A 16,284-nucleotide genomic window follows, 5' to 3' on the forward strand; every position below is an offset into this window, starting at 1 on the left:
TTTACGAGGTTTGAGGAAGCATTCATTGACCATAGTGGACAGGATATGGATACCGAGGGTGGTCAGCGATTGTTTGTGGATAAATTTGTTTTGAACTTACTGCCCGATTTGAGCAATAAATTAAAGAATTCGGAAAGTGCATGGGCCGTTTCTACCTCAGCTCAGATATTGGCTACGGCACAATATTATGAGAATAGAGAGAAAGAGGAGAACAACCGTGCTGATAAAAAAACGAAAGAACTAAAAACTAAAGTGTTGTTGCAACAAGCGTATCCTCCTCGTTCAAACCAGAATGCATCCCAACAGAATAGATCGCAGTCGCAATCGAATCGATCGCAGCCGCGTAATGATTCCTCCTCCCAAAGATCATCGTTAGGGTACAATCAATGTGCTTATTGTAGACAGGAGGGACACATTAAATTCAATTGCCCTGTTCTGAATGACCGCAATAGTGGTAATTCGTCCAAAGGAGGTCGTGGTGGTTCTCATCAGGTATCACGTGGTAGGGGTCGTGGTGCTCAGAATGATCGTTCTGACAACTCCTCTAATTCTAATAATTGTTTCGATCAACGTGGATCATCGCAAGGACGATCTGCGCAGTACAATGTAGACGATTATTACGTCGATCAGGGAACTGACGACAGTAATTACTAGGACAGCCAAAGACAAGGAGAGGGAGTGGTATCAGTTCCGGTTGATCAGAGAGGGCCTTACGTCGCAGTTGCTACATCGGGCGTCGTTGAGCCTTTTCTGTTGGACACTGGTGCAGCGAAAAGTTCTATCATGCATTCGAAACTCCCTGGCGCACCTTTGTCTGGCTTAACAAATGTTTCCGTTGGTTTCTCTGGCGCCCCCGTTAGCAATCCAGTTTCACGCCCTTTGCCCCTTACAATTGGGCCACGTGAGCTTCAAGCTCCGTTAATTTTGACTACTGGCTGTGGTGAAAATCTTTTGGGCCTGGATTTGCTTAAACGTTTGTATGCAACTTTGTATTGTTCTCCTGCGGGTGTAAAGCTTACGTTAGGAGAGAGGGTTGTCTCTCCTATGTATTTGTCTCTCGATAAGCTTCCACCGGAATTGAGTTCTCTTCCTGCGTCTTTGTGGGCAACGGGTCCAAATGACGTGGGCCTGCTTGACATCTCCCCTTATGTTGTTCAGTTGAAATCTAATGTGCGATTGCCACGTATTCCCCAGTACCGTATCTCTCTTGATGGTGAACGAGCACTGTTAGCGATCATTTATGATCTGATCGAGAAAGACGTTATTGAAGAGACTCGGGGAAACGTGTGCAACAGCCCTGTACTGCCCATTCTTAAACGTACTGATCCTTCAAAACCGCCTGTTTATCGCTTTGTTATCGATTTACGGGAGGTGAATAAAATTGTGGTTCCTCAATTCCCTGTTGTGCCTGACATCACGGCGCTACTGACTCTGATTCCAGCTTCTGCATCATGGTTTTCGGTGATTGACTTGAAAAATGCGTTTTTCAGCATCCCGATTGCCGAGGAGAGCAGAGACCTTTTCGATTTCTCTCTCGGTGGACGCAGCTTCCGGTTTAAACGCGCTCCTCAGGGCTACTGTGAAAGTCCATCGATTTACAGTCAAGCCTTGAAGGGTCAACTGGATGCGTTTAGGTTGCCGGTCGGTGCGGCCTTAATCCAATACGTCGACGACTTATTGGTGGCTGCTGATACTCAGGACATTTGCAAAATTGCTACGGTGTCGTTGCTGCAACATCTCTGTGAGTTGAATCATAAGGTGTCCCCTTCTAAACTCCAATATTGTTGTCAAGAAGTAACCTATCTAGGTCACTTATTGTCAAAGGAGGGAAGGAGGTTGACCCCAGAGAGGATTGCAGCGATTGCGCGAATGGCTGTGCCAAAAACCCGAAGAGATGTGCGTGCCTTTCTAGGTATCACGTCGTACTGCAGGCAATGGATTCCTAATTTTTCATTGCTAGCGAAACCATTGGTGGCTCTTAAGTGCAAGGACGTTTCAACTCCTTTACCATGGACGGAGGAATGTCAGAAAAGTTTTTCTGAATTGCGTGATTCATTGTGTTCGGCTCCTGTGTTGGGTACTCCCGACTACAGTAAGCCGTTTACATTATATGTTCACGAGAAGGAAGGTTGTGCTTTGAGTGTCTTAACGCAACCTTTTGGTGGTAAACAACGTCCATGTGCATATTTTTCCTCGACCTTGGACCCAGTAGCTAGAGCATTGCCGAGTTGTTTGAGAGCAACTGCGGCAGCTGCGGTCTCCATCCGACAATCAGCAGGACTGGTCATGGATAATATGCTTACGGTGATGGTTCCGCATGCAGTCGATACTCTTTTGAATCGTACGAAAACTCAGCACTTGACGAGTGCGAGGTTGTCTGGGTACGAGCTGACGTTGTTGGCAAGTCATATTCAGATAAAACGTTGCAATGTTCTGAACCCGGCAACTTTGTTACCAATTAGCGCAGAGTCAGATGAAGTAGCAGAACATGATTGTTACTTGAGGACAGAAGAAGAAACAAAAGGTCGAGTGGACCTTAAAAACACCCCATTGGAAGATCCGGATGGTACATTGTATGTGGATGGGTCATGTTTTAAGTTGCCGAATGGCGATGTGACTACTGCTTATGCTGTTGTAACGTTGAATACTGTTGTTGAGACTGCAAGGTTGAATCAGAACTCTGCCCAGGCTGCAGAGTTGATCGCTCTCACTAGAGCATGTGTGTTAGCAAAAGGGAAACGTGTGAATGTGTTTACCGACAGCCAATATGCGTTTGGCGTCGCACATAGTTTTGGACGATTGTGGAGAGAGAGAGGTTTCTTGACGTCGCATGGTACGAAGATTCAGCATGGACAGCTTGTGAATGATCTTTTGGATGCACTGACGTTGCCTAAACAGGTAGCGATTGTTAAATGTAGTGCGCATCGTAAGGTGACGGATGATGTTGGTCGTGGTAATGCGTTTGCGGACGAGATTGCTAAGGAGACTTCCCGGAACCTTAGCACTCGAATGTATGTGACGAGTTCGGTTAGGTGGCCTACAGAATCGAGCATGTGTGAAGACACTATCGAAAGTGTAAAAGAAATTCAGAATGAGGCCACCGAGACTGAAAAGGTGAAGTGGAAAGAAAGCACGGGAAAGTTGGATGCGAATGGTTGTTGGATTGATTTGTCGGATCAGAAAAGATGGTTGTTGCCCGATGCGTATGTGCTGGCCGTTGTGACAATGGCGCATGGATTAGCACATATCAGCGCGAAAGAAGGTATTTGTAAGTTGTTGTCTCCTGTATGGAAGAATGATGGTATCACGAAATGTGCCGAACGTCTGGTGAAGAATTGTATGGTGTGCATGATGTACAATCCTGGCAAAGGAACCCCAACTCCTCCTGGCAGTTTTGCTCCCCCTTCATGTCCCTTTGAGGTGATCCAATTGGACTTCATCCATATGGAGCGATGCAATAACCTGAAATACGTTTTAGTTGTGGTTTGCGCATTCTCCCGATGGATCGAGGCCTATCCTCTCAAAGATAATACTGCTTTGTCTACTGCGAAAATCCTACTGAAGGAATATTTTCCTCGGTATGGAATGCCTAGAGTCGTGTGGTCAGATAACGGAAGTGAGTTTGTGGGTAGTGTGATGAAGAGTGTGTGTGAGGGCCTTGGAATTAATCAGAAATTCCACAGCGCCAATCATCCCCAGTCAGCTGGATTGGTTGAGGGGTATAACGGCACCCTTAAACTGAAACTAGCAAAGATTCAGGCTACGACTGGTCTTTCGTGGCCTGACGCTTTACCTTTAGCATTACTGTCAACTAGGGCGACTGTACACTCCCGAGTAGGGCTTAGTCCCTATGAAATAGTGTTCGGCCGTCCTGCGAATGTGTGGGGGGTTCCTAGGCCAGGAATGTTCTGCGATCTTGAGTACCCAATGTTGATCGATTACCTTCATGACTTGACTGCTAAACTGAGGTTAATTCACCAACAGGTTTACGACGCACTGCCGACGCAGACGGAGGGTCCAGGCCACCAGCTCCAGCCCGGAGATTGGGTGGTGACGCGGAACTTTTCGCGCAAGAACAACTTGGACCCGAGGTTTACCGGACCCTACCAGGTTCTCCTTGCCACGAGGACTGCTGTTCGTCTCGAGGGACGTAAGAATTGGGTGCACGCCACCCATACCAAAAGGGTCCCTATCCCTTTACCAGCAGACCCGTGGGTGAGGAGAGGCATTGCATCAACTGAAACCGAAGGTTTGCCGGCGTTTGTACCTTTCAGCGACGCACAGCTTGTTGGAGAATCCTCAGCGCAGCAGAAAGACTCTGTTGAACAATTGTCATCAAAAGACTCAAGACCAGAACACTCAACTGATCAGCAGGACGCTGTCTCTTCAACGGATCCTTTGTTTGATGAGCAGACACATCCTGGGAAAACCCGATACTTTTTGCGATCTAGCACTAAAGACTAATAAAAGATCCTGCTTTGCTGTATTGATAACTGCATTATTCCGTTTTCCGTGATCAGTTTTGAACATTTATATTATTGTGATTATTCCTGTATATGTACATTGAGCTTCATTCCTTATACTTTTTGCTTCCACAGCTGAGAGACTTTGCTTTCGCATATATATATATTGTGCATTAAAGGCCGTAGGGCCGCGCGCGTACTTCCTTCTGGATAGTAGGTCTTGACGCTAGGTTAAAGACCATCGGTTCCTAGGAACTCCTAGGGATTGACTATTGCTACACAGAACGAAGTGCGTCAAGAAACGTTGCGGACGGTCGTAGGGAATGGCATTTTCGAAGCTGATGGACTTGGAGGAAGCTCAGCTACAAAGATTCAAGCTGCAACATTTTAGTCGTACGAAATGTTTCATGTTTCAAGTGTTTGTGTTATTCTTGATTGTTTCTGCATTCTTGGCGGGTGGGGTGTATTATATGATGACTGGTTTTCTATCTCCTGTGTTACCTACTCCTACACCTGATCCTAAACTTACCTCCACTGCATCTCCCCATTCTTTCCATATTTTACCCGAACACGAGCAGGCTAGACGTGCAGAATTCCGCAATAATTCCTTTATTCTGCTCCTTCACCAGCATCAGTTAGTGGTTAACACTACTAATTGTTGGGTGTGTGGGTTGATGCCACATACTACGGATAAGGGAATTCCATATCTGGTGTTACCGTATAGTTCCCAAGGGTCTGCTCGAGCATTTCAAACAATGTTTCGAAGCGCACTGGGTTTCCACCCCATTCGAGAACCACGTTCCCCCTACTCTGGTCCTACCTCGTATCAAAAACCTTTGTCGATAGCAATAGAGGACTTAGACAGCGATATCTATGATCCCTCGCTTATTCCCGAAGAGGAGGTACAAGCTTATAGGGTCCTGAGTAGAGGCGAGTATAGTGTGTTCACGAGTGAAAAGCAGCTTAAAAGCTCACCTCCGATATGGGTCGTACCCCACATTGGTAATTTTTGTCTGATGGGTCGTGGCCGAAGATCGAAAGCCCGACTTGGAGAGAGTGCTTGCACTGAAAATTACATGCTGCCGATGGTCTCGTCCCCTGTGTTTCTGGCTGCCAAGGGTACATACTTTATCTGCCATGATCGTGCATACGCATGGTTGCCCGCTGACTTCATGGGCTCATGTTTCATTGCAAATCTGTTGCCTCCGACTTTCACTGTAGATGCCGATTATCATAAGACTAGAGTTGTGCGAGGCGTAATAAGCGAAGAAGACACTGCCGGTCAAGAGGCAGGAGACTTTTTCAAGGGTTTCCTCCCGTTTTGGGGACCTATGGTTAATAGTAGGAACCTGAGACAGTTGACTCGAGTGGTAGAATCGACAGCTAATATTACTGCCAGTGCCCTTGGTAATATCACCACAGAACTTCAGGCGGATAGACTTATGACGTTACAAAACCGTATGGTTTTAGATGTCATCTTAGCAGATCGAGGTGGGGTATGTAAGGTGATCCATTCGAGCTGCTGCATTTTCATTCCAGATAATGCTCCGACTGTCTATCAAGCCATCTCTAAGTTGCATAAGATCTCTGAATCCATACACGTGGATGTAGGGGATTGGACGCTACTTGGATGGTTTTGGGGCCTAATGTCGACTTGGGGTTGGAAGATTCTGATGATTATCGGAGTTGTCGTGGCGTTCCTGTTCACGTGTTGCCTTTGCGTGCAGTGCGGTCCTGCCTTATGTGGCCTCTGTGCTACAACGTGTATGAGACAGCCGCCTGTCACCAATGGGACTCGGTTGGACAGAGCTATGCTACAGCAACATCTAGATGGTCTGATGAATATCGAGTATGATTCCGACTAGTGCTTGCCTACATGAGGGCAAAAGGAGCGTCTGAGGTTCCGTGACAATTGTAAGTGGTGCTTTCGACTCGCACGAATATAGTCGAGTCTGGTATCTATGAACCGCAAATGACGAGTTTAGTGGGTGTACGCAGTTTCGCTGTGCTAACCTAAACCGTTCGTCTGTTACGTGGGTATTTCTATCTGTACCCACGGGTTCCATCTTAGATACGGCATCCATTTTGTCTCTTGCCCTCAAGTAGCCAGCGAACGGACGTTGTCCGCTTCGCGACCCTGGGACTCCCAAGATATTTGCGGAAGACACATGTCCTTTGTAAGTGTCTTTATGATGAGGGGGATGCTACTGTAAAGCAGATGGCGCCGCTCGAGGCTCATCTTGCCGCACGGACTTATTGTCTCAGCCGTGCATCTCATTAGGCACGTCCCTTTGATGCCTGTATCTCGTGTTTCCCGATACCTCCCCTTTTACACCCTTTCCGATCTCCCCACTGTTTCCCTCTTCCTCCGCACCTGTCCTTGTCCCTATTTCGATCTGTTTTACTGTTGATTGGAATGCACTAATGGTGGGAAGATGGGTTTCTCAGTTGGGAACCGCCAAATGTTTCCGCACTTATGTCCCGGACCTTGTGCGTTCCAAAGTGACCAGAACGACCCCTCTGGGGAATGATTGTGGGAACCGGGTCATAAACTTTTGTGTTCAATGTAACTCTATGGGAAAATCGTGTATAAAAGGAGCGATTCACAGAACCAATTTGAAGCAGTCTCCCCAAGTTGCACGAGTTGTACTTGTCGTGATTTCTGTGTTCCCTGCAGTAAATAAACCTTGAATCTTTGACGTCGAAGGAAGTGTCCCGTGTCTCTGTGATTCGTACGCCGGAGCAGGTTACCCACGAAGGTTTCAGGTGTTATGCCCTGGCACCGCTGGGTTCTAAATAACCCAGTCCTTCAGGACTGCCAGGGGCAAGGGAGGGATCCAGTCGAGCTCTGTGTTGACCAGCAAGGTCCTTACGTCACCGCTAAGGTCCTGGGTACAAAGTCTCCATTCTTGGTAGACACTGGGGCGACACGTAGTGTGTTATCAAAACGACTGATTCCAAGGGCACCCTTGTCTGGCTCACACATTACATCAATAGGTTTCGATGGAACGCCCTCCACTAATCCCCTGTCTGTACCTATCTCCTTCGACCTAGGAGACAACCCAATTGACACAACATTTCTGCTCTCCTCCAACTCCCCTGACGCCATTATGGGTATTGATTTACTAAAACATTTCCGAGCTACCATTAGGTGTTCCCCAGATGGAGTCCGAGTCATCCTGTACGACAACCCGAGCATGTCCAGATCCTACCCCGCACGACATATGTACTCTATAACTGATGCTGACCTGTCCTTGCTCGACACCCTGCCCCGGTACCTATGGGCCAAAAACGACTCGGACGTAGGGCGAATGATGATTGACCCTGTGCACATAACTGTTCGACAAGACGCAATGCTCCCGAAACTCCCACAGTACCGGATATCACCCGAAGGTGAGAAGGCATTGGTAGCGATTATTCAGTCCCTGGTAGATGCAGGAGTGGTAGAGGAAGTAGTTAGCAATGTCTGTAACAGCCCTATCCTACCCATTGTTAAGAAACAAGGCGAGGGAGATGAGAAAGCGTACCGCTTCATCATCGACCTGCGAGAGGTTAACAAAGTGGTTGTGCCTCAGTACCCCGTAGTCTCAGCCATCACCACCATTCTGACCCTCATCCCGTCCACTGCCACCACCTTCACTGTTATTGACCTCAAGAATGCATTTTTCTCTATCCCCATCCACCCAGACAGCCGTTATCTCTTCTGCTTCACCCTAAAAGCCCGTTCGTACCGATTTTGTAGAGCTCCCCAGGGCTACACTGAAAGTCCCAGCATTTACAGCCAGGCCCTCAAAAGACAGCTGGACGCCGTCCAGCTACCAGATGGAGTGGTGTTGATCCAATATTTCGATGATATCCTTTTGGCGGCCGACACCACTCCACTTGCAATCACGGCCACTATCCAACTCTTGCACTTTCTTGCGGAAAATGGCCACAAAATCTCCAAAAAGAAATTACAGTTCTGCCAGCCTCAAGTGACATACCTAGGCCATCTCCTGTCCAAAGAAGGGAGGAAACGTACGCCCGACCGAATCCAAACCATCCTAGACACCCCTGTCCCGAAAACACAGAAGCAAGTCCGTTCTTTGGTGGGTCTTACCTCTTTCTGCCGACAATGGTTACCAAATTTCAGTCTCATTATAAAACCCCTACTTTCCCTGTTGGCCAAAGATGTCCCCTTCCTGCTCCCTTGGACCCCCGAATGTCAAGTGTCCTTTAAAGAATTGCGAGATGCCCTTTGATCAGCACCTGTCCTGGGAACACCAGATTACTCCAAACCCTTCTCCCTCTTCACTCACGAAAGGGAGGGATGCGCGTTGTCTGTTCTAACTCAGCCCATCGGCCCTAAACAACGCCCTTGTGTCTACTTCTCTGCCACTCTTGACCCCGTCGCCAGAGCTTTGCCTGCCTGCCTTCGAGCAGTAGCCGCCGCTGCTGTCTCTATCCGTCAGAGCGAGGGAATCGTACTTTCGAACTCCCTCACTGTGCTGGTACCCCATGCGGTCGACACCCTTTTGAACCAGACCAAGACTCAACACCTGACTAGCGCACGACTGACGGGGTACGAATTGACACTACTTGCACCCCACATCACTCTGAAGAGATGCACGACTTTGAATCCTGCCACACTGTTGCCCTTGTCCAAAAATGACCCCGGCGTGCCCCCTACACACGACTGTGTGACCCGCACGGACAAACAGACTAGGAGTAGAATTGACCTCCGAGACACTGCTTTTTCAGACCCTGATGGAGAGCTATGGGTAGACGGCTCTTGCATCAAACTCCCAGACGGCACCACTTCAGCTGCCTATGCGGTAACGACAGCCCGAACAGTAGTTGAGACAGCCCGCATCACACAACGATCCGCACAGGCGGCAGAGCTAATTGCCCTCACACGAGCATGTATCATAGCGGCAGGGACCACGGCGAACATTTACACGGACAGCCAGTATGCCTTCGGGGTGGTTCATCATTTTGGGCTCTTGTGGAGGGAAAGGGGATTCCTGACGTCCCACGGCACGCCCATCCTCCACGGAGATCTAATCTCCGCCCTGATTGAAGCAGTTCTCCTCCCCAAACGATTAGCAGTGATCAAATGTCAGGACCACAAGAAGGTGACGGACTTAGTCGGACAGGGAAACACGCTGGCCGACACCACTGCCCGAACCACAGCTGAGAATAGGACGATGACACGCATGTATGTGACCAGGTCACAAGCAGAAAAATGGACTGACGCTAGAGAGACGATTAGGGACATCCAGTCGGCCAGCACCCCTCACGAACTGACCGAGTGGGCACGGGCGGGTTTAAAGGACGATGAAGGCTGCTGGCGGACAAAAGATGCAAACAAATGGTTGCTGCCTGACTCGTACCTGATTCCCATACTGACTATGGCACACTCTCCCGCACACATAGGATCTACCCCCATGATCAAACTCATTTCCAAAGTCTGGCACAACGACAAGATCCCCGACTCAGCCAAACGCCTGGTCTAGCAATGCATCATCTGCCTGCAACACAACCCTGGGAAAGGAACTGTGGTACCTCGGGGAGGGTTTGGGGTCCCCGACCACCCCTTTGAGGTCCTCCAGATGGATTACATCCAGCTAGAAAGATGCCAAAGCCTGAAATATGTATTAGTCATTGTATGTGCCTTTAGCAAATGGGTAGAAGCCTATCCAACCCGTGATAACACTTCCATGACTACTGCCAAAGTACTACTGAAAGAGTTTTTCCCTCGCTACGGTCTTTGTCGAATTTTATGGAGCGACAACGGCCCCCACTTCATAGCTGAAGTTATCCAACTAATCTTGAAAGGGTTGGGTGTAAAACAGAGGTTTCATGCAGTCTTCCACCCCCAATCCGCTGGCTTAGTTGAGCGCCACAACGCCACACTGAAACTAAAACTGTCGAAGATAGTGGCCACCACAGGACTTAAGTGGCCAGATGCCCTCCCACTGGCGTTGCTATCAATGCGCTCCACTCCCACTAAGCACCATTTGACCCCCAACGAGGTTGTATTCGGGCGACCGATGAACCTCTGGACTGCCCCCAAACCGACCTCCATTCACGACGCCCCGGACGTCCTACTGTCTGATTACTTGTACAAATTAACTAAAACGTTGTCTGTCATTCATCAGCAGGTGCAGCAGGCCATCCCCGATGCTTCCAGGGGTCCGGGTCACGACATCCAACCGGGAGATTATGTGCTAGTCCGGAATTTTCAACGGACAAAGAGCCTGGAACCCCGGTGGACGGGCCCCTGGCAAGTACTGATCACCACCCGGACGGCCCTTCGAGTGGAAGGGAAACGGCACTGGCTGCATGCACACCACTGTAAGAAGGTCTCCTCGACCCTGGCCACAACAGAAAACGTCAACACCCAGGAAGAGCTCCTGAACAAAGATCGGCCATCACTGAACTGTTATCCTGATACCGAGGCACTCGAACTTGCGAAATTCTCCGATCCCACTGTGCCATCCAGGGAAGGGTATTTCCTGCGTCGAAAGGAGGGAGCTTCGGCTAAGCAGACCACGGACTAAGTTAAATCTCAGAACGGTGGCCTAAGCACAACCAAGGGTTACCCGGAGAGAAGCTAAACAAAGTCTGTGGTTCTGCCCACTACCGAGCACCTTGAAGATGATGGAAGCGCCAGATAAGAAGATGATGGAAGCAACCGGAAATACCCACTACAGGAACCCAAAGACTGACAGTATGCACAAATCAAAGACAATCGCCTTCTTCATTGTCTTCCTCCTTTGCCTCCTCCTCATGACTTCCTTCTGGATCTTGGAGGAAAGCACACCTGCTCATCAGATATTGCTGACCACTGCACAGCCAACCACCATGAAAGAGCATCACCAGATCTCCCTTTCGCCTCAGCTCCGAGAAAGGCGTAAGGAGTTCTGGAACAATTCCTTCGTGCAACTGTTGCACCAGCACAACCTTGCTGCCAACGCCACCAACTGCTGGATCTGTGGGTTGCTCCCGCATGCCACCGGACACTCCATCCCCTTCATCCCTTCTCCTTTCTCAGTTCACGGCTCCTGCCTTGCATGGTTGATCCTCTTGCAAGAAAGCCACAAGAACAATGCCACTTCTGGTCAAACAGTGTCGCACTTCTACTATGGGTTCTGGCTGAACAAAACCGGAAGGACTTCTGCTCCCTTTTGTCCTTTGACCCCTGGTTCCGCCTTCCATATGGACATCCCTGCCAAAGAACGGGTTGAAATGCAGGTGCTCCATAATCCAGCTAGACCCACCTTCTCCTACCTACGGAAACGAACCGCTGCCACTCTGACTGTGGCTCTGTCTGTTATCAATGTCACAGGCCTTGTGTGCATCGAAGGCCTGGGAACACAGCTGGTGGGTCGCAGTTCCTGCCACATCACCAGGTCATTGGACTTAATTGATCCCCCCTCCTTTGTTGCTTCCCCAAATATGTACTTTGTTTGTGGCACCAAAGCTTACACTTGGCTCCCGAAAGGTTGGGGGGGTACTTGCTACATCGCCTTCATTCTCCCCCCCACGTATGTGGCCCCAGCCAACCATCACCGGCAGAAGCGCGCAGGAGACATTGGACAAGCCGATTCCACCGGAACGCAGTTCCTGGATGCGGTGAAGGGACTTGTTCCTCTGTGGGGCCCAATGGCAAACAGCTGCGCCATCCGACACCTGACCCAGGCAGTAGAAACGACCATCAACATCACGGCTGGCATCCTTGCTAACAACACGGCTGAGCTTCAGGCAGTCCACCTGGTGGCTCTTCAAAACCGCCTTGTTCTGGATGTGGTTCTAGCCGACCGTGGGGGGGCATGCCGCATCATCGGATCCAGCTGTTGCACCTACGTACCAGATAACTCGCCCTCAGTCTACAAAGCAATTGAGCACCTCCACAGACTTTCCTCAGAGGTTCACCAAGAGCAAGAAGGATGGTCACTTGGAAGCTGGTTTTGGGATACTTTGAAGGACTGGGGATGGAGGTTGTTTACATTTATATTGATACCAGTCGTGATACTGTGTGGGTGTTGCCTAGGTATTCAATGCTTGCCACCTTTGTGTTCACTAATTTCTAACTGCATGTGCCCTAAGACTTTGGACTTCGGAACTGAGCACATGAGTCCCCTCTATGAGGTAGAAATACGTGGCCTTATGGGGATAGATCCGAATTGACAAGCTGGCGAGACATGTTAAAAGGGAGGACTGTGAAATTTTAGTTTGCGAACTGAACATCACCTGCGCCATCTTGTCCATTCCTCAGACTCACGTACAAATATGCATGCACGGCAGCCATTTTAGGTACCATGGTCTCCCTGTTCCCGATCAATCGCCAGCGCGCTCCACTGACCCTGCGAGCATCTCCCGTGCACCCTGGCTGCCCCGCTCTCACATGCACAAGTCATAAACCCTCTCCATCCGCGTGACTCTGCCCCCGGGAGTCACACCCCGCGCCTGACCAACACCTCCTTTCTACGCTCGATTGTCCACGCAGACCATTCCTTTTATGAATGCCTCTCCTTTGATGACCCCTTCCCCTGAGCCCGATTGTCTGTACGGATCCCAGGCCATCACCTAGCCAGAGGATACAGTTTATTGCCCCCTACTGTATGGAGTCGCTCCTCCTCAAAAGAGCTACTATTGATCATGGCCTCCCCACCCCCTGAGATCCGATCAGGCGCACACATTCTAAGAATCGGCGGAACGTCCAGCTGCGTGACAGCCCCCTCCTATTGTATGTGGGGTGGGGACCTCTACTGTAGATACGTGTGAGAATGTGCCTGAAACGGGGATTCCGGGGATGTCTTTTCATACTTCAAAGTGTCTTTGTTGCAATAAAGAATGCTCACATGTCATAAACTAGGGTATAAGAGGCCAGGCCTCAGAGAGGCTGTTAGAGCACCTCGAAACGATACCTCGTTGTCCGATCTGATGTGTTCTGCTCCGTCGGAATAAAACTTTGTTTCCCGCCTTCCTGTCTCCAGCGCCTGCCTCTTTGTTTGATAACCCCTGCCAGGGTATTAGAGGCGTTTAACACCGGGCAAATACTTGAGAGTCATCGACCTAACCGCCTGACCATTTTCCATTTTCATGAGAGTCCACCATGGGTTGACCTCTCCACTACTCCCCTACGTCGCCTGCAGCCTCTGCACGGTGACGCCCCTCTAACTGCGAGTGGCCCGGTAAGGTGAAACCCAAACCTCAATAGGCACTCTTGCATCCGGCCGCCCTGGCCCTGAAGAAGAGGACCTGAGGTGCACCTACGTCTCCGAACCCTTCAATTTAGCTGCCCTGCTGTTGGTTCCTCCAGGAAGACTTCCTGGACCGAGCCTGCAGCCAAAATCCCAAACAGACGACCCCCATAGAATTGTATTGGGCTCCCGACACCTCCTAAGCACCCTTCAAACGGCCGTCCCTGCGCGCTGGTGATGTGGACTTGGTGCTGACCTGCGACCTCCTTTGCTCTGACCTTAACCCTAGGAGCTTGGCTCTCAAGACGAGTGGCCTGCCCGTGAGCAGCCCCCACCATAGGTGCCCCCAGCCCCATTGGCTAATATTGGGCCTCTGGACTCTGTAGCCAGCCGCCCTAGTGCCGCTGGTGGTGCGCCGTGGGTGCCCAACTGAAATTTACCTGCAAACCGATAACCTTCTTTTGTCCCATGGAAACCAATGTTATGATTATGAAATGTTGAACTGACTTTTTGTATGAAAAACAAGGTACATTTCTTTCAGTTTAAAATTTGACCTGTAAATTGCAAATTCCCTTGTGTGATATCTTGGTATATCACCCCAAGTTTTCAAAGTAACTGAAAATTTATCAAAAAGTAATTTCTATGTTTCAGAAACTGTTTTAAAAGCTATACCTTACTTTGATATAGTATATAAGGATCCATCTTCCTACAATACTTTAATAACTATTGTTCCTATGTTTGAAGAGGGTTAAATGACACTCATGAATCTCACTCACCTTGTCAGTGAACTGCTTCCCTTCCCGCACAGCTCCGCTTAGGTAGCTGCTGCCCCTGACCCTTGCTGGTCTGAGTTTGAGACCCTCCTCCTGCCCGTGCCTAATCCCTGGTGGGCCAGTGGGGAGCATCTCTGCTCTGCTGCTGCTCTGCCCTCTGTCTTTCTATTTTCTGCCTTACTGATCTCTTTATCCTTTCTTTCATCTTTCTTTGCTATTTGTCACTTTTGTCCCTTTTCTTTTACTCTTGCCTCTTTACTTTTTGCACCTTTTTCTCTCCCTGTCCTGGTCGATCTTGTTCCCCCGCGGCCGTGCCCCCTCCAGCACCGCTTTCCCACTTCTCCATCTCCCCATCTCCCCGCTGTCCAGCCCTCCCCCTCACACTTCCTAATGGCGGCCTCTGTGTGGCCATGCCCAAGGTGCACCAAAGGCAAGCCCGTCTGCAATCCATCCACCCCTGGACTGAGCCATGGACACTGGTTCTGAGACCATCCACCACTACAAAGCCAGCACCCTCCACTCTCTCAATACCGGACGCCCCTTCTTGCCACCAGGCATTGTCAAATTACACCCAGGGCCCTTTTTCCTGCCGTAACTGCAGCTGCAGCTGCACCTGCGCCTTCACCTGCCACTGCTCACCAACCCACCCACCGCACACCCGACAAATACGAGACCCGACCTGACTGCATCAGCTCCAAGCTCCACAAGCATGCCTTGGAGATCTAGTATATACTCAACACTCTCTACCCTAACATCGCCTTCCTCACGGAAACCTGGATGAACTCTACCTACGTCTCGGACATCGCCACATCTATCCTGGATGGCCACAAGTTTATTCACAAGGACCACATTAACAAACTGGGTGGAGGCATCGCCATCGTACACAAAAGCATCCTCCGCTTCACCACCCACTCAGACGACCACTAGACCAACATGGAGCACCCCACTTCCAGGTCCAGACCAACCCGAACACCACCCTCTGTGGCACCCCAGACCCCTTTGACCCTTCAGCGATTCCATCATCAACTTCATCGCACCCCATGCACTCGCCTCCATAGACTGCATCCTCCTGGGCGACCTCAACTTTAACATGGAGAACTCCAACGATAAGAACAACTGGTCACTGCTGGAGAACCTTGCAACCATCAGACTCAAACAACTATTCACCTCCATAAACCACTCAGCAGGACACACCCTCAACCCCATCTTCTCCGCCAGCATCAACATCGCCTTCAGCTACACCTCCGAGCTCCTGTGGACGTGACTCTACTGCGTCCATTTTTCCTTCACCAGACACCCCGAACACACCCACAGACCACGCACGAAACCTTGGCATCATCTTGAACTCCTCGCTCACAATGAATCACCATATTAACTCTGTCTCATCATTCTGCTTTAACATGCTATGCCTGCTTTGAAAGATCTTCAAATGGATCCCCACAGAGTCGATCACGCACTCATCAGCAGCAGATTCGACTATAGCAACACACTCTATGCCTGCATCACCCAGAAACTCCTCAAGAAACTGCAGAACATTCAGACCACCTCCTCAACACCCCCCACCACAGCCACATTACCGGCCACCTGAGAGATCTCCGCTGGCTCCCAGTCAACAAAAGAATCCCCTTCAAGCTCCTCATACATGCCTCCAAAGCCCTACACGATGTGGGCATACCTTAACCACCACCTCGCATTCCACTCACCCACAGAGACCTCTGCTCCGCCCAAATGGCACTGTCCACCATCCCACGCATGTGCAAGACCATGGCTGGAGGAAAATCTTTCTACTACCTCGCATAAAAGATCTGGAACACCCTGCCTCTCCACCTCCGGCAATCAGTGTCACCAGCACAATTTAGG

The sequence above is a fragment of the Lissotriton vulgaris genome, chromosome 2_2 (genome assembly GCF_964263255.1).
Source record: "Lissotriton vulgaris chromosome 2_2, aLisVul1.2, whole genome shotgun sequence".
In the NCBI taxonomy this organism is placed as follows: Eukaryota; Metazoa; Chordata; class Amphibia; order Caudata; family Salamandridae; genus Lissotriton; species Lissotriton vulgaris.